The 22496-nt window shown below is 38.7% G+C and overlaps 1 long non-coding RNA gene across 1 annotated transcript; it reads right to left on the reverse strand.

The window, feature by feature from the left end:
- Window positions 1-11406: 11406 nt before the first annotated feature.
- On the reverse strand, window positions 11407-20296 carry LOC116663596. Its single transcript, XR_004319810.1, has 3 exons — window positions 19933-20296; window positions 12710-12883; window positions 11407-12222 (listed from the first exon to the last, which is right to left on the reverse strand). It is a non-coding gene; the product is annotated as an uncharacterized LOC116663596 (long non-coding RNA).
- Window positions 20297-22496: the final 2200 nt, after the last annotated feature.

Below are 22496 nucleotides of genomic sequence, written 5' to 3' on the forward strand. Positions count from 1 at the left end.
ACAGTAGGACTTTGTTGTTTATCTACTTTATATGTAGTAGTTAGTATCTGCAAATCTTGAACTCCCAATTTACCCCTCTGCACCCCCTTCCCCCTACCCCCGGTTACCTTTTGTTTTCTGTGTCTATGAGTCTGTTTCTGTTTTGTAAATAAGTTCATTTGTGTCATTTTTTTAGAGTCCACATATAAATGATATCACATAGTAAATTTTTTCTTTCTCTTTCTGGCTTACTTCACTTGGTATGACAATCTCCAGGTCCATCCAAGTTGCTGCAAATGGCATTTTTTTTTATGTCTGCGTAGTATTCTGTTGTATATATGTGTGTGTGTGTGTGCATGTGTGTGTGTATGTGTATGTGTGTGTGTGTGTATCACAAGTTCTTTATCCAACCATCTGTTGATGGACATGAGGTTGCTTCCATGTCTTGGATTGTAAATAGTGCTGCTATGAATATTGGGGTGCATGTATCTTTTCAAATTAGAGTTCCCTCTGGATATATGCCCAGCAGTGAGATTTCTGGATCATATGGTATTTAGTTTTTTAAGGAATCTCCATACTGTTTCTATAATGACTGCACCAAACTACCTTTGTACTAACAGTGTAGGAGGGTTCCCTTTTCTCCACACCCTCTCCAGCATTTGTCACTTGTGGATTTTTTAATGATGGCCATTCTGACTGGTGTGAGGTGATACCTCATTGTAGTTTTCATTTGCATTTCTCTAATAATTAGTGATATTGAGCATTTTTTCATGTGCCTATTGGCCATTTATTCGTCTTTGGAGAGATGTTTATTTAGCTTTTCTGCCCATTTTTGGATTGGGTTGCTTGTTTTGTTGTTGTTGTTGTTGTTAAGTTGTATGAGTTGTTTGTATATGCTGGAAATTAAACCTTTGTCAATCGCATCATTTGCAAATATTTTCTCCCATTCCATAGGTTGTCATTTTGTTTTGCTTATAGCTTCCTTTGCTGTGCAAAAGCTTGTAAGTTTCTTTGGTCCCATTTATTTATTTTCACTTTTTTTCTATTGCCTGGGTACACTGCTCTAGGAGAACATTGCTAAGATTTATGTCAGAGAATGTTTTGCCTATGTTTTCTTCTAGGAGGTTTATAGTGTCTTGTCTTATCTTTAAGTCTTTAAGCCATTTTGAATTTATTTTTGTGTATAGTATGAGGGGTGTCCTAACTTCATTGATTTGCATGCAGCTGTGTTGACTATTATTATATATGTACATATTTTTATTTCTGTAATATTATAAAAACTAAAATAAGAATAATAGAGCCATTGATTAAGAATGAAGAAAGAAGATACCTATCAGATCCATGATAAAAGTATTCAGGGTAGTGGAGAGGGTATAGCTCACTGGTAGAGTGCTTGGTTAGCATACATAAGGTCCTAGGTTCAATCTCCAGGACCCCCATTAAAAATAATAAATAAATAAATAAACCTAATTACCTCTCCCTCCCCCTAATTTTTTTTAATTTTAAAAAATATTCAGGGTATCATACAACACATTAAAAAAAATGCTGTTGGTTTGGAATGCCATGGAGTTTAAGACCCTTCCCCCTCAAAAAACATTAGTGGTCTGGAGTGCCTCTTCATTTCACATCACACCATGGAGACATTCATTAGTGAACATAATTTCTCTTTTTTTCTATTTTCTGAAAGTCTCTAAATCACATTCTCCTTGAAGTTGAAAAGTAATGAGTAGGAATTATTGATACCACAAAACAGGATGCCAAGACTCATAATTCCAAGTCACATGTAATAGTTTAAAGCAATAGCAGGAAGCATGTTTCCCCTTCTTTCCAAGAATGTTAAAAAAAAAAAAAAAGAGTTATCCTCAAAGGACCCTGGAAATATGTGGATTAACTTGGAAACATCAAATAGTGACTTGGAGACAACACTGACCATAGTCACATGTATGAAATGAACCAGTTCATTTTTGATAGTCTTCATTTGATTTTATTACATCTTCCACTTACCTACTGTCTTCTGCTTCCTTAATCTCTCACAAGCTCTTTTATGCATCCTCACTCCCATCAGGCAGAGAGCACCAGAAGCCACCAATACTTTATGTCCTAGTTCCACGTACTGGCAAGGGCAAGACCTTGTAAAAGTTATTTTCAAATGGAAAAATACAAATGAGTGGCTGTCCCAAAGAAAACTTTTAGAGTTCTGCCATATAAAAGACTGAAATATAAGAATGAATATTAAATGGAATAAATGAAAATAAATATAATTCTGCCATTTGTGACAACATGGACCCTGAAGGTAGTATGCTAAGTGAAATAAGTCAAACAGAGAAAGACAAACAGTGTATTGTTTAACTCGTATGTGAAATCTAAAAATACAAACAAATAAACAAACAAAATTTAAAAAAAAACCAAAACTCATAGATACATAGAAGAGATTATTGGTTATCAGAGAGGATGGGGTTGGAGGGGGTGAGCGAAATGGGTAAAGGAGTCAATTATATGGTGATTGCTTCATAGTGTATACAGATGTCAAGTTATAATGCTGTACACCTGAAACTTACATAATAAAAAATTAATAAATAAAAGTAAGTGTAACTAGTTACCCTGGGGGTGGAAAAGAATGATAGGGAAGACCTCTGGCCTCTAGGAACAAAACCATTCTGAGTGGCATTTAAGTAGCAATTTAAAATAAGTACATGGAAATCAAAAGGTATTTATCTGGGCCAAGTTGTAGTACTCACTTAAAAATCCCTTTCTAAACGTGTGAATATGGTAATTAGTGGTCAATATGTATCTAGGTTTTTTTAAATAGTTATAATTATATGACTTTAATTAAAATACTATAATTTGATTTGTTATGACCTTAACTCATAAGAAATTGAAAGCTTAGCTCTCTGTTTATCTCTTGGACTTTTGCTAACCTAACAGGGGTCATTCAGAAGTATCTTACCAAAATTTCAGGTGGGCATTTTGTTTGAGATGCTCTAACCAATTTCTTGGAGCTAGTCCTAGCATATTTAAATTAAGTGTTCTTTATTCTGTTTATCACCTATTCAATAGAAGCATTCAGCACCTAGTTTTCCAAGCTCTGTGACTTACAAGCTAATCTTCTGCCGTCTTGCTAGCAGCAACTCACTCTAGCTTGACATCAAATGATAGCTTAATTATATATATATTTATATATATATATATTCTATATCATGAGATTGGGAGTGGTTATCTACAAGAAGATTAGACAAAGAGCTATCTGATCAGGAAGAAACAAATCTCACATTGAATCCATCTCCTGCCTCATATGAAGAGTAACGTAGGATCTGATGGGGGCAGTGTGAGAGTCTCAGTTAAATCTGTTCACATGGCATATGTGTGAGTGTGGGTGTGTGTATGTGTGCACGTGAGTTTTTATGTATTTTCTACAATGTGCAGACACATAGGCAAGTCCCCAGTGATCAGCAGCATAAGCCTGAGAAGATGAGAGAGACCAGCCTCACCCTGCTGGGATAAGTTTAGATGGTGAACGCTTCAGAGTGAATCAGGAGCCTTGGGCCCAAAGGACAGGCCTAGAGCTCTACCGGGATGCGGATACCCTGAAAGAGATGGAGGGTTTAGTGAGGGGACAAAAGAGTGTGGAAACTTAGTGTATGTTCGAAAGAGAATCAGAGGCCATCATAATATCTGGTTTTATCCAAATTCTGTGGGATCACACAGCCCAGTGAAGTCTCTCAGAGTCATCAATAGGAAGCAACAAAATTCAAGAACCAACATCAGCAGAAAGATATTGCAGGTTGAAGGGCTGATACCACCAGGATATCAGAGCAGATTAGAAAGAATAGGGATGGAGTGTCTGCTCAGAAGTTCTTGGGGAGCCCACACATGGGGGAGGTCAGAAACTGGTGGAAAGTCTTTAAGGAAACTGGAGGTCTTGGCCTGCTATTTCTCATTAGCTATGACTTAGAAGGATGTGCTAGGAAAGCATCTCTGAAAGCAAGGACACTTCCTTTGCTGGTCAAATTTGTATTTACACAAGAGAACAAGCCATCCAAGTATAGGAAAGGCTATCTGTGTCTCACTAAGAGAGGCCTCTTGCTTTCTGTATCTACACTTTGTCTAAAGTCTGGGAGAGTCAGAACTAAAAGCCCAACAATGAGACAGTAGTTGGACAATTAACAAAATTTGAATAAGGGCCATAGATTAGATAATAATATATCAAAGTTAATTTTCCAATTTTGATAATTGCAGTCTGGTTATGTAAGAGAATGTCCTTGTTCTTAAGAAGCATGCACTGAAGTATTTAGGATAAAGAAGTATCATATTTGCAACTTTCAAACAGTTCAAGGGGAAGGGTATAGTTCAGTGGTAGAGTGCATGCTTGGCATGTATGAGGTCCAGGGTCCAATCCCTAGGACCGTCATTTAAATAAATAAATAAACCTAATTACCCCCCCCCCAAATAGTTCAGAAACATTTACATACATACATATATAGAAATGTAGGTGTATATAAATAAATATGAAGAGGATGGAGAGATACAGAGAATGATAAAACAAATGCAGCAAAATGTTAACAATCAAGGCGTACAGGCAAAGGTTATACAGAAATTCTCTATATTATTTTTAAATTTTCCATAAGTTTGAGGCTATTTCAAAAAATTTTTAAAAGTTATTCTAAAAAAGACTGCCAACAGCAACAGAAAAACTAACACAAATCTGAGCTATTCTTAAATGTAGGTAAGGCTTCATAAGTAATGGGGTTCAAGCCACGTTGAAAATGTGGCATGCTCACTACAAAATACACCCTAGCTTTCCACCCAACATCTTTAATTTTATGGCAGTCATTCCTAGGGGTTAAAATATTTTTCAGAAATCTCTGAGAAGGAATTAAAACGTCTTAGTTGAAGGGGTAATGACGTCATCTCTGTTCCTTATCCCAGCAGAGGAAAGCAGGGTCGTAAGGATTCTCTCTCTCTGGTCTTTGTTGGACTCACCCAACCAATAGCCTTGCCTCTGTAATTCATAAATGCAGGTTTCAATTTCACTAATCATGTAAAATCACATTAGACTCCCTGTGGGAGAACAGTAACATTTTAATGTGAAAATAATTTCTCTTGATTGATATCCCATGCTTCTAGAATAAGGTTGCAAAACAGGGTTGTTTGTGCTTCTTAAAATCACCAGACAATAATACTAATGGCTTGCTCTATTATCCACAATCATTTTTGTGTTAAGTCCGCTAAGATTTGGTATTGAACTCCCCACTTAAGTGGCAGTCATTATGCTAATTTTTTGGAATCATTTGCTACATGTTTTACATGTTAATGTATTATGTTTATGAACCCTTTATCTAATGGTAAAACTTTCTTAGATCAAATAATATTACACATATTTCATAGGTGTTTGGAGAGGGACCCTTTCATTCCTGCTTCAGCCATTTCATCCCGCACTCAGAAAATAAAAGCCTCTACCCAAATTTCTATGCATTCCCAAATGGAAGATTGATACCTCATGGGTGGAACTGAAAAGCAGTTGTGTGTGCCCATCTTGGGCCACTTCTCCTGTCTCTGGATTAATTAGCATTCTTCTCTATGCCTGTTCCAAGAGGCAACTACACAGGGGTCAGACCAAGACCTATTTTCTAGAAACAGTCCTGAAGATCCATCTCATTCCCTATTTGGGAACTCAAAAATAAAAAGCAGTAGTGCTCACTGAGTGTGTCTGTTCTGGAAAGACCATTCCAGTCTTTCCAATAATAAAAGTGATATTTCATTCTCTGTCTTTCTCTTTTGCTTATTTACATAAACTTATTAAACACTCAAGAGAGAAAGAGAAGAATTCTATTTAATGGCCCCCTAAAATCTCAGCAGTCTTATTGCCTAGTTTTTTTTTTTTTTCCTTCCAGATTTGTGGACTTTCTTTTGGTGAATTCATTTTACGTTGAGATTGAAAGGCAATTTTGATTTCTACTCGGGAGGGATAGTTATCAAGCCTCTATTTACATTTCAAAATAAAGTGGTTACTCACTTACTTCCTTGCCTGATGGGTTGTGTGTTCACTATAAGCCATTAATGACCATTAGAAAATGCAGGTTTTTTAATTTCCTAAGGCTTTGGTTTCAACTTCACAAATCACATGGCAAGCTCTGTCAACAGCCTGAAAGAGAAGCATCTCTCTGATGGAGTCAATAAGCAGAAAAACTGGACCAGGACAGGATGGATCCCAGTGCTACCTGCTGGATAGGAGGTAGAGCAACCCGGTAGATATACCATCACTGAAGTGGGCAGGGCCAGGGGAGCTGACCCAGCAACCAAGGCTAGCCACCTCTAGGAGGCTGGTAGTTGTTGGAAAAGTAAATTCTTTTTTCCTTTGGAATTTGTATTGTGATCAAGTGAGACTGAGACTGAGAATGGTGTCGATCCAGAGGAATCAACCCAGTGAGACGATGTCTGGTAACACCGTGAGACCTCCAAATCATATTACAATCCTTGGTCTTTTAGTTATGAGATTATTAAATATTAAATATACAATAATGTGCTATTAAATATACAGTTTTGTTAAGGAAGTTTGGGTTGGTTTTCTCCATCTTATGATTTAATGATTTAATCAACTAATACAGACGGTCTACTTATACTTTTCAGTTCATTTTATGCAGACGTTAAGGGCTCTAATGGCATATCCTTTAGCTTGAAGCAGGAAAATAAAACATGACTCTAAATATTGAGAACAGTGGAAACTTAATAAAGGGAACTGGTTCCCAGGTGATGAAAGAGCTGAAAGACCAACAGGGAGGGAGCGGTGAGGCACCTGAATGTTAGAGCAGCAGGAGGCCTGGGGGAGGTAGGTCACTGAAGCCCAACAGCCGGGGTTACGTGGAGGAACTTGAAACCAGGGAAGACCTATCCACTGAGAAGGAGATCCACGGGAGAGACTCAGACCCAGAGAGACGCTGCCTGAGTCAGAGAGAGGGGGAGAAATACCCTGGCCTTTCCCCTTCCCTCTCCCTCTGATCTTCCGTCTGTGACTCTCATTGGCCAAACCCAAGTGGAAATCAGCTGACACAAGAGCCTGGGAAGCACAGCCAGCCAGCAGGGATCGCTCCTGCTCCCTCACCTGCATGCCCAGTGATACCAAGTGAAGCATGAATGCATCTGAATGCGAAAAAGGCCCAGCACAAACAATATTCGCACGTCAGCAAATATCTCAAAGCATCAGATGCTTTCTAACCACAAGAATGGAGTGCACAAGAAGGACTAGCTCACCACCACCATTATGTCGCCTTCCCAAACCATGAAGAATAAGAAAATGGATATTGTATTTTTTAAATTTCTCGAAGTAATTCCAATTATCTTCCTTTCTTTCTATCTTCCCTCTTCCTTTCGTCATCCCTCTTACTTGGAAACACTGTTCTACCTCCTGTGAAAATTCAAAATTTGAGCAATAGTGTCCTTAAACACTGATATTCTTGACGATTTTTTCTTCTTTCCTACTTTAAAATTAGGAGGGGGAAAAAAAAAAAAACCCTAACAGATGAACAAATCCAAGGAAATGGTCTTCTACGCCAGGGACTCCAAGACCACTGAACCATTATTAGTTCTTAATTACACCGAAGCTTCGTACCAGAGAGTTTGTAAAACTGAGAGGAAACAAAATTTAAAGAAAACACCCTGGCATTATGTAGCACTTTAAAACAAGCCTCTTTTAAAGTGTGGTTTTAAGATGTAAATTGATTTATATGTTTTAGAAGAGAAAAAAGACACTCCCTGACCCCTCAAGTGCATAACTGGACACCTTGGCGCCATCTGTAATGATTTGGCCCCAATTCTCCCTGTAATAGGAAGAAGTAGAGGCATCAGAACCCGGGTCTGAAACTAGGGGACAATTAGTTCCATCCATTAGCAGAAATTTTATGAGTTCAGTAAATGAGGAGTGTCTGGTTGAGTGCTTAGGAGGAAAAGGGGAATTTGGTGTAGTAAAGTCATAATATACGACTTATTCGGAACTTTCTCAGGCATCTAAAGGTCATCTGCCTCCCAGTCCCAAAGAAATACAACCCTGCAAAAATCCTCCCTGGCCATTTACAACCTGCCTGACTAAGCCTTCCCTCGGGGCCTGAAGGACTGACCTCTCTGCTGACTCAGGCAGATAGACTATCCTGAGGCCTGTTCTAAATCCTTATATCTGGCCTCGTCCATCCTGCGCAGATTATGAGGCTAAGGTGATATCTGTGGATGTGCCCAGGCTGCAGGAGTCAGATTGAGCCCCCTTTCCGGAAGTTGGTATCGTGTGGGTAATTAAAAAGTGAATAATGGGCTTCTTCAAATGACCGTAAGAGTCACCTCAGTGAGAATTCAGAAACCTAACGTCTAGTGTAATGAGACACAGTCACAGACAGGGGAAGGATTCAGCTATTATGTGACTGACAGATCTTTTCAACAACACCTTTCCTATGGATCTGGAAAGTATCCATTGGAATGCCCAATTTTGATGTCAGCTATTCCCTGGGGATACGCAGGTGATCTCAGGATGCACCGAGGACCATATAGTGGGCATCTAAAACAACCCTGAAAATCTTCATCTCTTTCTTATACTGATGCTCTCCATCTATTTATTCATTTATTTCTTTGGCATTCTCTTTCCTTTCTCCCCACCTTTATATCAGAGTAGGACTGAACCACAAATGAACAAAATGAAGAGGTATTTTCCAGGTTAACAAAGTCTCTCCTCACAGGATTTTGTATCTTAAAGAGCTGTCTTTCATAGGGTATTTGATGCTTTTTAATAATGTAAAATCCCTCGCCATTTGCAAGGTCACTTATAACCCAATCACTTCTCTTAATTTACTTTATCTTTAATTTTTTAATTGAATTGTTTATTTTTATTTAGTAATCTGTAATTAATTGATCACCCCCCTTGTTCAAAATTGATTAAATTTGCTTTATAAGGACATGTATATTTTATTAAGGTCATATAAATTAAGTATGTTAAGAAAGAAGAAAACAAAATAAGGATAAGACATAAAATGGTGCTAGAAAGTAAAGCTTATGCCAACACGCACGCACACACACACACACATACACACACATTCACACACACACATAAACACACACATACACACATGCAGTGGCAGATTATTCAGCCATAAAAAAGATGAAATCTTTCCATTTGGATGTTGAGAGTATTATGCTAAATGGAATAAGTCAGATAGAGAAAGACAAATATCATATGACTTAACTCATATGTGGAATATTAAAAACAAACAAATAAATAAATAAACCAAACAAAAACTCATAGATACAGAGAACAGACTGGTGGTTACCAGAGGCGAAGGGAGAGGGCGGAATGGGTAAAGGGGATCAGCTGTATGGTGACAGATGGAAACTAAATTGTTGGTGGTGAGCACAGAGTAGTGTACACAGAAATAGAAATATGATGCTGTATACATGAAACATATAATGTTACAAACCAATGTTACCTCAATAAAAATATTAAAGTAAAAAAACTTTCAAGGGGGTTTTACTTTAGGCAAAGTACTGATTAGATGAATTTGTAAGTAGGGGAACTGGCTTTGTTTCAGGGAAGAATTTTTCCAAAAGCAAAAATGCAGAGCAGATAAAAAGGAAGCAGAGATTCATAACAGCAAGTAATAAATCCAAACTTGTATTACATAGTTCAAAGCAACAACATAAGAGATCTTTAGTAAGTGAGATTCGAAGGAAAATCCCAACAGCTGTCACGTATTGACATACTGAGCACTTCGTCTCTGTTCTAGTCATTTTCTATGTGCTCACTTAGTCTGCACAGCAACCTGCTGGGATCAGCACTGTTATTATCCCCATTTTATAGACATGGAAGCTGAGTCACAAAGATTCAGAAAAACTTATTCAAGGTCATCAGCTATAAACTGTGAAACTGGGGCTTGAACTCAGGTATGCTGGCTCCAAAACCACTATATATCATTAATATTATAACAAGTATTTAAAAATCATACTTAAAATGAAAAAGTAGAGGCATAATTAGGAAATTTGTTAGAAAACAATAATGTCTATTACATCATGGATCATTTTCAGATATGGAAAGGATGGAGGAAAGGATGGAAAGGGAAAAGAAAAGAAGGTAAGAAAAATATTTGAAATAGAGAAAAAAAATATAAGCCTGTCTACCTAGGAAAATCTACCTAAGAAAACTTCAGTAACTGAAAATCATTTTTAGTAGTTTTTGGTTATGTTGAGTGCATATGTGTGTGAATGCACATATATACACGCACACACACACACACCTTTATATCTTGTAGTTGTAATATATTATATATACATTTATGCATGTACTATACATAATACATTATACATACACATATATGTAAATAATACATGTAATACATTGCATTATATGTGTATGTACATATATATTTATGCATAGATCAACACTTATGTAATAACTATTCAATAGTATTTGTTGAATGAATGGATGAATATTTACATATATGTTTTTGGAAGCCACGCATGCACTGTTGTAAAAAGCCTTCAGTCAGGAAGGCTGGGTTTGGAGAATGAAGGCTTTTGCTTTCACTCTATACTTCTTGGTATTGTTTGCATTTTCTCCCAGTATTCATATATTGCACCTTATTTTTCCCTGTCAAGCCATGACTATCTCTAAAACAGGATTATAGGACATTTTTGCTTTAGATTCTTATATTAAAATACTAACAAATATTAAGAAACACAATATCATCTATTGACTACTTTGTCTATGTTAGAAATCAAAGGAAAAGCACACATCTTGAAATTTACATGAACCAATCCAGAGCAATACAATAGATGTTACCCAAGGAATGGGGTTTTGGGATTTGTTTTTTGTTTGTTTGTTTTATTTTTGTTTGTTTTGGTCAAAAGGCTCATCCTATGAATGTCTAGTTCCCCAAATAAAATATATGAAAAACCAGAGGGGAGAGCATCACCACAGCCAGGTGATAAACACAACCACCTGTATATCTTACTTTTAAACCTAAGTTGTTATCTTCTACTAAACCTCTTTCATTTTCCCTGTAGATCTCTGGCTTGACAATCATCTAGCCAAAATTTAACTAAGTATTAAAGCTAAAATCCTCTCAGAAATAATCTTCCTTCCCACTCTTCTTTTTGCCTTTCAGTAATTGCTGTACTAGTGGGCAGGTGGTATAAAGGCTGTGAAGTATTTTAATAGATGTTTTGGTCTCATGATTAACTGATACAGACCTGAAGTGTTACCACTCTTAAATGTAATCAAGTAAAGATTATAGTTTTGATTAGCCATTGAATAGGTCCAGAAACATAATCAGATACTTGCCTATTTTGTCAACCTCTGATTTAGAGTCTTTATGGCAGTTGAATGGCCTTAATCTACTAACAAGTAAGATACCTGATTTAAGCAGACAAGGAAGAAAATGGTTTTGCTATGAAAAATTTCCTTCCCTCTTATGCAAAGAGATGGGCTAAAATTTCCCTAATGGTCTATTAAAGACTTTAAGGATTTGATATGGAAGGTAAGATGTCTTTCAGTAATCTGATGTAAGTTAGAATCTTTATCATCTCTTTTCTCAAATCAATCAAAAGTATTTCTTGGACTCTTGCAATATAAAGCACCAGAGGAAGAAAAATCATAATCTCTATCCAGAAATGTTCATCTCATTAAATGAATAAGATACAACTAGATAAGAAAAAGTAGAACATTAAACTTTCTATTGAAGTATAAAATTGTGCCATACAGATAATAAATCTTCATTTTTTTCGTTCCGTTTTTGTCACTCAAGACTTCTTTTAAAATAGTTCCTCTACTTTCTAATATTGGGTATCTTTCGGCTCATTTTTCCACCTCCTTCTCTCCATACTCCTTCTCCTTTCCTTTCTCATGGCTGTGAAACCAAATACAAACTCTGGTGCTTCCTGAATGTATATGTCTAGCGCAGACCTCAGACACGATAGCCGGATGCCTATTCTGTACAACTGCTTAAACATCTCAAACATTCCTAACATTTAACAGCTCCAAAATTTCGGTCATAGGACTGTATTTTATGGGCCATGGCAGAGTGAGGGGCTCTGATTGAGATTTTGCCACTGTGAACCTGTTGTTGCTGGGATAAATCAACTGATATCCATTGAAGGCAGGAATACAGAGCCATCGATGGTGGATTTCTGGATCCACTGATGGAGGCAATAAAGGTTCAGAAGGAGTGGTCTTCATGGTGTTCATCCTCAAGGAAACCATCAGTCTATGCTCCCCTAGTAGGAAATAACATGGGAGATGGTAAGAAATGGTTCATGGACATTTTTATACTCCCCTGGGGACCTTCAGTGATATTTCAGGAGAGAAATGCCTAGAAATATTAGGAAGCTTTACAGTAAAATGAATAGGGAGCCAAACTTCTTATAATTTAGGATAATAATGTAAATTGTTTTTTTGTTTTTTTATCTGCAAACTGCTAAAATATCCTCTTACCTTTACTCTTTTCTATGAATACTTGAACTTAGTTAGATGATATCCTGATTTCCCCAATGTAATTATTTGATTGTGGGAGAGACCTCTGATTGCTGCTTATCTTTAATAGTGAACTTTTTTTTTTACTGGATATGTGATTTCTCTAATAAATATTACATTTCTTAGTCTTCCTTATGGACGAATATGGCCATGTGACTAAATTCTGACCAGTGAGATATAATTACACATAATTTTTGCATGGAAACCTACCAGACTTTTGCAGGAACCTACCTTAAGTGAGTGCTGACATACATCTTTTGTTTCCTTCCTCCATCCTCCTGCCAGGAACACAGTAGCACTACCTTGGACAGAGAAGGTGTGGGTGATACCCTAAGGGTAGTAGGGCAGCAGAGCAAGGATGTTGGGTTCTTGATGAATTCATAGAGCAGAGCCACCAAATCAGCCCTGGAAAATGCAAGATGGTATTTTTGCTCACATGTCTGGTCCCTAATTCAAAAGAGAAACAAAGTTCTTATGTCTTTTTTTTTTTCTGAGATTATATGCAGTATCTCCAGAAAGAACTAACCATTGCCTCTTCCCAGCTTCTGTAGCACTAAATTTTACACTTGTATTTGCTATCACACATACATATTGTACTGGAGATAGTTGCTTGACCATTTGGCCCATGCCCCTCTATCGAAAGTTGTATATGGTCACCCCAGAGGTAAAAAAAATCACATCACTGACTGGTTTGTTTGTCCAGCACCTATTGGTAAGCACCTGAATTTGAAGGATTTGGCAGGCAGCCTCCACTTTCTCAAGCCCCAACTCTCCCTAGGATCTTATCCCTGCTTCACACATTTCACAGATGAATTCCTGCCCTACCCTTCCTTGGAAGATTAGCGACCAAGCCTTAGTAATCTCAGTTCCTAGCACATCACACCACACCTGGTTCATCCTGGGCACTCGATACTTGCTAAACGGAGGTGAGAGGAAAACCTTCCTTGCTGTTTTGGCCCCGGTTAGAGCCCAGGCTCCAAAAAAGAGTTATAGAGTGTTCCTGGAATGTTTGAATGTTCACTGTAAATCCTTCAGTACTTCCTCCAAAATGAGTCTTTAAGGGTAGAGCTCTTCTGAGGTACACAGTACTAGATACTGAAATAGTTCAAGTGCTTTCCTGAGTTCTGCATTGCACCTTGAGAATGAGCAGAAGGTCAGGGGACAGGGAACAGAATGGGATTCTGTCCAGTTTGACAAAAGAGTCATGATGGCTACTGCCCTCCCCAGAAGGCGAAGGCAACTCCCAGTCAAATTATTGCCTTCATCTTCCTTTCCTTCTTTAAAACGGTCACAGTGGTGCTTGAGAGGTCTCTCAAAACACAAAATTGCTTTTGCTCGCCTTTTTAACATTAACATAGAAGATGAGCTTCTTTCTAGCATACTTTTGAAAGTGGAGAATTTTGCTTAACCCAAATAAACTTGGTGCATCTCATTATAGGAAAAAAAAAAAAAAAGGTGAAAAAGAAAAATGCGCCACCTAGGAATATGAATACATTTTTTACAATTGCTTCGAGATTCAGGGCGTGAATTTTTTAATACTTAATATCCTAAGTTGTTTTCTTCATTTCCACAGAAATAACTCTGCAAGTTCAGAGTTTATTTTTTCAAACTACTTTTTTTCCAAATCAGCAGGGAAAAATTACCATATCTTTCAGCTATATAAAATAGTTTTACAGTTTAGCACTTGAAAAACAACCCCCATCAATCACTAGCAGTAACTGAGGCACTTTATGTCCCAAACAACTTAAGCTGGAATTGAAACATCTCTGATTGGCAAAACAATTTTGCCTTTCTAGTTTCAGGCTCGTCTTCTCATCAGTAGGTGTTATATGTAAAGGAAAGTCAATCTTGTGACCCTATTTTAAATATTTCTAGTATCTTGGGGGTGGGCGAAGGAACATATTATCCCATTATTTAAAAATTAAGTACAATATAACTACAAGTGTTTTCCTGCAAATACTTACTGCCTGAGGAAAATTTCTTAAGGACATTATCTTTCTAACACCTTCATAAGAAGAAGTATTTGGTGGTCTGATTAAATACAAGTTGAATTTGCCAAGTAATAAAAGCACATTTTGGAAGAGAATAAAGTTGTTGATTCCTTGCATATTGCAGTTTATTAATATCTAAACCAATTATCCTCTGTGCCCTCCCCATCCCCCCAAAAGAGAAAAATCTTGCTTTTCTTCTGCGTACTATTTTATGCCAAAATGTTTCATTTCTGGCCAGTAGGTAGGGAAAAAGTTATTTTTGTGGGAAAACATGCTGAAACAGCATTCTAGAACTTTATTGTGAACAGATAACCAGTCCTGAAGTGTAAGAAAAGATTAACTCTCTATGAAGAAATTTAATTTTCAATCTAAGTTATAGTGTGTACATTATGTATTTATTTACACACATTTTAGACCTCCCCATATAATGAAAGTAATCATATTTTAGGCACTTTTCTAAAGCCACTGAACAATTTCCTTCTACTTCTCCTGATGGGAGAGCAGCCAATTTCATAGCCAACAACACTGGAGAAATACCAGGATAGAGAAAGAAGAGGGTTAAATAGCAGATTCTCGATCTATTTGTTTATTTGTTCATTCATCAAATATTTGTTACGCATCTCCTCTGTGCCAGGCAGTGTGCTGGACACTGACACGTTGTGATGTAGAAAACTCACAGTCTAAGGAATAGTTTGTGACTCTAGGAAGCTAAATGGTAACTCAAGACAACCATTGGCCCCAACTCCTCTTGATCTGAAGAGAAAGATTCTTAGAAATGTGGAATGACTTCCACTTCCTCTCTCTCTCTCTTTGAGTTATTCAAAATAATATACTTACCAGTTCTTTTCCAACAAAAAAGTGAACCAGAGATGTAGACTACAGTGAACCATGATCCAAGAGTGAAGTTTCTTATAGGTAATTTTTTTTCATTAGATTTCGTAACAAATTATAGAGGTGGTGTTAAAAAATTGAATAGTTTATAAATGTGAGCCCTCATTAGCATATATTAAATATTATTATTTATTAGAAGGTTAATAATGCATTAGTTTTTAAATTAATCATCAAATCACTTTACACATTTAAGTCTAATTAATACAGAGGGATTTCAGAGGGAGGATGTTCTAAAATCTTTCTTCGTATTTATTAGGGAAACAGCATGATTCAAAGTGGTTACATGACTCTTAGGCACAGCTCAATTATTGGGCAAGGAGGGAATTTTGCATAACAGCATTCTCGTGGTTGGGCACTAGGATATCTGGGACTCAAATAATGAAGTACCTCTCTGGGTAGTCAATTGTAAGGTGAAAAAAAATTGTAAGGTGAGAAATCTAAGGGTTCCTAGAGTGACTGTTTGTTAATTTGTGAGAAGTTCCACAGGTAACTAATATTCCTTCCCTTTTCCACATCCTCAAGTTGAGACATGCTGCACTGAGCTAAGCTTCGTAAGGGCGGGACTCTGTCCAGTGCACTTCTGCATGCTACTGTCTGTAATAGTACCTGGCATGGAGTATTATGAACTCAGTGTTTGTGTCTCCCCAAAATTCATGTGTTGAAGCCCTATTCCCCAGTGTTGTGGTATTTGGAGTAAAGAAGTAACTAAAATTGCATGAGATCATAAGGGTAGGGATCTGACCCAACAGGTTCTCACCTTGTTCTCGCTCTGTGCAGTGCACCAAGGAAAGGCATTGTGGGGGGCCCAGTGAGAAGGTGGCTATCTGGAAGCCAAGAAGAGAGGTCTGACCAGGCTGCACCTGGCCAGCATCTTGACCTTGGACTTTCCAGCTTCCAAACTGTGAGAGAGGACATTTCTGTTGTTTAAGTCATCCAGAGTATGGCATTTTGTTATGGCAGCCTGAGTGACTCATACACAAAGTAACCACTTGGATTAGTTGTCAGAGGAACAAAAAAATTCTTCAAAAAATTCCAGGCTTTCTCATTGGAACATTGTTTGAACACCTGCTGTGGCAGGTACTGCGCAGTCATAGTGTTAGGAGATGAAAGAGAACTGCAGGTACCTGTTTCTACATCCATAAAATGAGAACAATATTAACACTTTCTTAGAGGTATGAGGAGTAAATGAGGTAAAGAGACCTTAGCTCAGTGCTAAGGAACTACTCCATCATTTATTACCATTATGTCTCAGGGTGTAGTACCACAGATGAAAACTATAGATTTTATTCTCATTCTGTTGACAGAGATGCCAGGAATGTTGCTCATCCCACCCGCCATTTTCATGGGTGCAGTCCTTGTATTGCCTTGGGACAAGCTTGAAACTTGGGTGAGGCAAGAAGAGACCTATGCCCCAAATTTAAGGAGGCAACCACTGTCAGGGTCATGTAAGTACAACTCGGTGCCTGAAAGACACAGAGAGTGAGCACCTCCTTAAATGTTGTCCTCTAGTTGCCTTCTTACCTCCCAGCTTGGTTGGGAATCTTCTTTATGAGGATGAGTCACCTTGGAACTACAGGGAGTGACCTTCTTTAGGAGTGTGGGAAGCTATACCCATCTTGTGAGGAAAAGTGATATAATAAGACTATTTGGAGTTTGAGCATTGAAGAGGAAACTGCTTTCACTGAATTGAATACGTGTCCCCTCAGATTCACATCCACTAGGAACCTGCGAGTGTGACCTTATTTGGAAATAAGTTCTTTGCAGAGATAATCAAGTTTAGATGAGGTCATAATGGACTAGTATATTCCCTAAATCCCGTAAGGACTAGTGTCTTTATAAGAAGAGGAAAATTGGGACACAGAGACAGACACACAGGGCAGAAAGCAATGTGAAGATGGAGGCAGAGATTAGAATAATGCATCTATACGCCAAGGAATGCCAAGGATTGCCAGCAAGCACCAGAAGCTACCAGAAGGCAAGGAAGAATTCTTCTCTAGAGCCTTAACAGGGAGCACAGCCCTGTCAACACCTTGGTTTCAGGCATCCATCTTTCACAACTGTGAGAGAATAAATTTCTCTTTTTTTAAGCCACCCGTTTTGTGCTTACTTGTTATAGCAGTGCAAGGAAACTAATACACTGCTCAACTGGAAAGAAGAAAAAGGGTAGTCAGGATCTGTGAGGGGTAGGACAGGATCAGTCATGAGCCAGTGTTTGTGGGATCTCCCATTTCCCTGGGAGGGAAACCCCGGGAGCCAAGAATGGGGCAGTTGTGACTGAGCTTTGCACTAGTGCTGGAGGTGTCATCTTCTTCAGAGACACATAAAGTTCCCGGAGGAATCTCACCATCATTGTCAGGAGAGTAGAAGAGTATTTTTGGACGTATCTGCAGGGCCAGTGCTCCCCAGGGACAAGTACCAGCAAAGACGAATGGAAATAGCATTTGTTCCTCCATGTTAGTATGAAGGCTGGACTGGCCATCTTCTCTTCTTTAGGTTAATTATACTCTCAGAAGTGCAGGGCAGTTTGAATATGGCATAAAACAAACTGAAGCATGAGAAGGAGGAACTTTTGCAAAGAGGTGACACCTAGACTGAAGGACAGTTAGGAGTTAGTCAAGAGGAGAATGGATGGGGGAGATTCCAGGTAAAAAGGCTAGCAAAAGTGAGTGCCTTGGCTTGATAGAAAGGTGGCACACTGAACATCTGAAAGAATTGAGAAAGACTGAATGTAGGAGTTCGAAGGCATGAGATGGAGAAATAAATGTCTCTATGTGGTAAGCTGAGGAAGTGGTGGCGTCGGTGGGGGTGGAGGAGAAATATTAGATCCTAAAACCAGGGCCACAAATGGAGTTAACACATTTCCAGATGTCGATTGTTGTTGGCACCATCAGCACTATTACACCACACTGCAATTGCGTTGTCGGTTAAATAGATGTGAGTGGGCTAGCCGTTCTCAGTACTCTTGATAATGTTTTTTTCATAGATTATTACCCTCCTGCATTCCAAACAACCAACTTACAAAGAAGCCCAATTCATTTCTAGAAGGCAGACTAGCTGTACTAGTGAGTTACTACACCCTGAAGTAGCCTTGAAACTTGGGAGGAGATACAAGTTCAGCATCAGTTATCCTCTGCTCCCAATACGTTCTGAATTGCTGATAAGCAAAATCATCACTTTTCTTTGATGTTCACAGGCTCTTTTTTCCCACTGACATAGCCAGGAATGCCACAGGGATCTGGATAAAATTGAGCCAAAGAATAGAACCAGAGCAGTTAGAAACACCCCTTTGCCCCATGCCTACCACTGAGCTGTTAGTAGAGCTGGCAGGGAACTAGACAGAGAACTGGTTCTAACCCCCTGATCACAACCTGCCGATCCGTGGACAAACTCCAGTGACAGCGGTATTTTCATAGGAAAACCCACCCTTTTGGTTTTAGCACAAGGGATGCTGCAAGTCTGTACTCCTACACTTACATAAAATGCAGTGGAGATTAAATAAGGGTGACAGCGGCTTCCTTGAATTTTCTTCCTGTCCATGAATTAAATCCTCTTAGAGGTGAGATTCTCATCACCACGAAGCCCGGGGAAAGGACATGACTGATTGAGTTCATATTATAATACCTGGTACCTCTCCTGCCTTGGGGAAGGAAACATAAAATAAAGATGCCTGTACCATGAAATGTTCAAATATGTTCTTCAGAATTCAAGGACTTAAATTATTCATTGACTGGGGCATTTGTTTCTTTCTTTCTTTCTTTCTTTTTTTTTTGAAGGAGAATAAAAGGGGAAAAAATACCCTAATCTTTCTGTCACAAAATAAAATATCAGTCCCAATGTTGAAATTCACCCTCAGAACACAGCATAATCCCATATTATAACCAATTTAGTAAAAAGTAAAAGTGTATGCAAAATAAGATAAACAAAAGGGAAAGAAAGCAACGGACTACAAGAAAATAGCTCACAGCAAATGACATTTGGAATGAAAGATAGAAAACCCACACTGTTTTGTTCTATACTTAAATAGACGGAGAGCAGAAATGCACTGGAGACATTTGATAATCAATATAACATTACCCCGAGGGAACCATATACAACTATAGTCTTTAAAACAAAACTCAAGGAAATGGAACACTTAAATTAGAAGGACTTTTACTAACAACATGGCAAAAAGGAAAAAAAGGCTTAATGTCCTTTTATATCAGGGAATTCTTAATTTAAGGATTATTTTTCACAGCCAGTTTTTACCAAGCAACATGAGGAGAGGAAAAAAAAAATCTTAAGTCTTTCCTGTCACTGTAGCCTTCATAATCACCACAATTCAACATGACACCATGACTTGTAAGAAATTCTCCCCGGCATCCATTTAAGTGGACACTAATTGGAAAGCTCAGTGAACAGAAAAAGGCTGTGAACAATACATATTTCAACATGCTGTACCCAATCCTGACCTTAAATGACAAGGAGGAAAAAAAATGGCTCAACACAGCCTCTGCACTCAGCTCTCTATTGTGAAACCATGACATGAGTTAGCTCCGGAACAACCCTGGGCTTGTGATGAGACCGAAATCAAACCTGGAAACTCCGGAAGAATCCGTCTGCTTCACACACATGGTTCTGAAAGGGAGCATCTGGGTGCCCAGCTCTGAAGTCAGGAACTCCGCAGGCGAGGAGGTAATGGTAAGACGTCATGGAAAACAGGAGCTCTCGTCAGACCAACAAGGATTTCAACCTTGGATCCACGATGTCCTCGAAGTGTCACCTTGGGCAGAGAGCTTCACTTCTCAGATTTGTCATCTGTAAAATGGGGATGGTCATAACATTAATACGAGCTATTGTGAGGAGTGACTTAGATAATGTAAGGATAACACAGCACCTGCCACATCGTAAGGCTTCCTTAATAATAGCTGGCATGCATCGAGGGCTTACAACTCATCATTAAAACCTGTTCTCTCTCAAAATAACCCTGCCAGCTAGATATGATGGTTATCCCTGTTTTAAAGAAGAAAAGACCGAGGCACAGAAAGGATTAGTAACTTGCCAAAGGTTGCACAGCTGTTTAGTGGTAAGCTGGCATTTAAACCTGGCATTCTGGTTCCAGCCTACACACATTGTTTCTAACTTAGTTTTACTGAATTAATGAATGCATGGTAGTTTTTTTTTTTTTTTTATTCAAGATTTGATAATCTTATTGAAAAGTTAAGGGAAGGTGGTAATAGCTCAGCTGCAGAGCGCATGCTTAGCATGCAGGAGGTCCTGGGTTCAATCCCCAGTACCTCCATTAAAAAAAAAAAAGTGATAAGCAGAAACACTGTGACCATAAAATAAGATTATATATAATCAATAGCTACCTTTAAACCTCCAGAGTACCAAGCCATAAAAACAAGGAATGCAGGCAGAAAGGGTTTAAGAAGCAGATGAGAGTTCCCTCAGCATCAAAGCGGGAAGTGTCTGACTGCTTTCACAAGATCCCAGGCAGCCTGGGGTTGAGAAGCTGCCCCGACTTTTGGTAGTCTTGGCGCTCTGCTAATCCTTCTCCTTCCTGGCTGGAATGGGGGAACCCACCTTTATTTTACACTCTGGATCCCAAGATTCCCAGCTGGACAGGGTTCTGTGTCTAGATCTACACTTAAGCATCTAAATTTATCATTGGGAGTTGCAGTCCCATGACCCTAGAGAAAATGAAAGGCTATGCCTCAGAAGGGTTAAGCCCTGGTGATTTGGGGACCTAGGGTAAGAAACTTAATACATTTGCATTTGCATAATCTTTTTAACTTACAGTTCTTCATCCATGCAAAAGTCCTTCACAGATGAGAAGACTCAGGTCCCAAGATATAACCTGCACAGAGTATGTAACCAAGGTCTAAACTCAGGCCTTTCTTGCTTTACTCAGCATCTTCTTTCTCACGGTCGCTTACAGCTCTGTAATGTGCATATCCTCCCCCAACCTGGAATTTTGCCTTAATGTAAGGTTAATTCTGAGAATCCCAAGAATTTTAGAAGGCTGCTACTAAGATACCAATCTTCATCTCCCCCCAATTTACCAATGCTTCATGAGCCACATAGACTTTACTGATGGTTTTCTGAGGAAGAGAGAGGGCTGGATGGCATATTGGACAATAGAAATCTCCAAAATCTACTTTAAACCCACTTTTCTCTTTCCCAGAAAAAAAATTTCCCTCCAGAGTATATGTAACTCCTCCCCATCTTCCCACCAATCGCCCAGAGCCCCGATTTCCTGCCCCACATGCCTTAATATCCCCTCACCAAAATAAAACCCTGCTGGCTGGCTGAGGAGCATCAGTGGGAAAAATAAATGACAAAGTCAAAACCAACCAGGGGAATGAGGAGAGACTTCAATTACACTTCCAAAAGCAAGTGATGAGTTGTAATACTTTTAAGCATGTACTATGTGCTGGGCATTGTTCTTCAACCTGGGGATACAACCATGAACAAGACAGCATGGAGCTGACTTTCTAGAAAGAAAACCCAGACATTAAACAGTAAACACATACATCAATGTGATGCCATGGTAACAATACCAAGATTGGTGGGAGAAAGCTACTTTATATTTCACAGTAGGCAAAGGCTTCTCAGAGGAGGCAACTTCTGATCTGAGTTCTAACAGAAAGGGAATAGTCATGCAAAGGTGTGTATTCTAGATGGAGGAACTACCAAATGTAAAAGCCATGAATCAATCCTAAGAGGGTCAGAAAAGCTGGGATAAAGTGAGTAAGGAGGAGAGAGAGAGTGAGAGAGATGAGGATGGAGAGGTGTGTGGGGAGGACCTCGTGACTGCTGGTTGGAGAATGACTAGAGGTTCCTGAAGGATGAGTGAATGGGAGCTCTGACCCTCAACCCTGGCTATTGGCTTTCATTCCACTTTTAGCATCCTGCTGGTTTACTAGATCAGGTGCCTATTGTAGGAGCCCAGATACCATGGGGCTTAGATGAGCGCAATCAATTTCTACCGGAAAGCAGATGCATTTGGGAAATTAAGGCAACCAAACCTGCTGTGAGGAGTTGAGAAATAGGTGAAAGATGAATCTCAGGTTTTGAGATGAGTCAGTATCTGAGGATAAAGTTGGTATGTGAGGAGAGCAATGAGGGATGAGAAATCTAGAGTTGAGGCAAAAATT

This window comes from Camelus ferus, chromosome 5 (genome assembly GCF_009834535.1).
Source record: "Camelus ferus isolate YT-003-E chromosome 5, BCGSAC_Cfer_1.0, whole genome shotgun sequence".
Taxonomy (NCBI): domain Eukaryota; kingdom Metazoa; phylum Chordata; class Mammalia; order Artiodactyla; family Camelidae; genus Camelus; species Camelus ferus.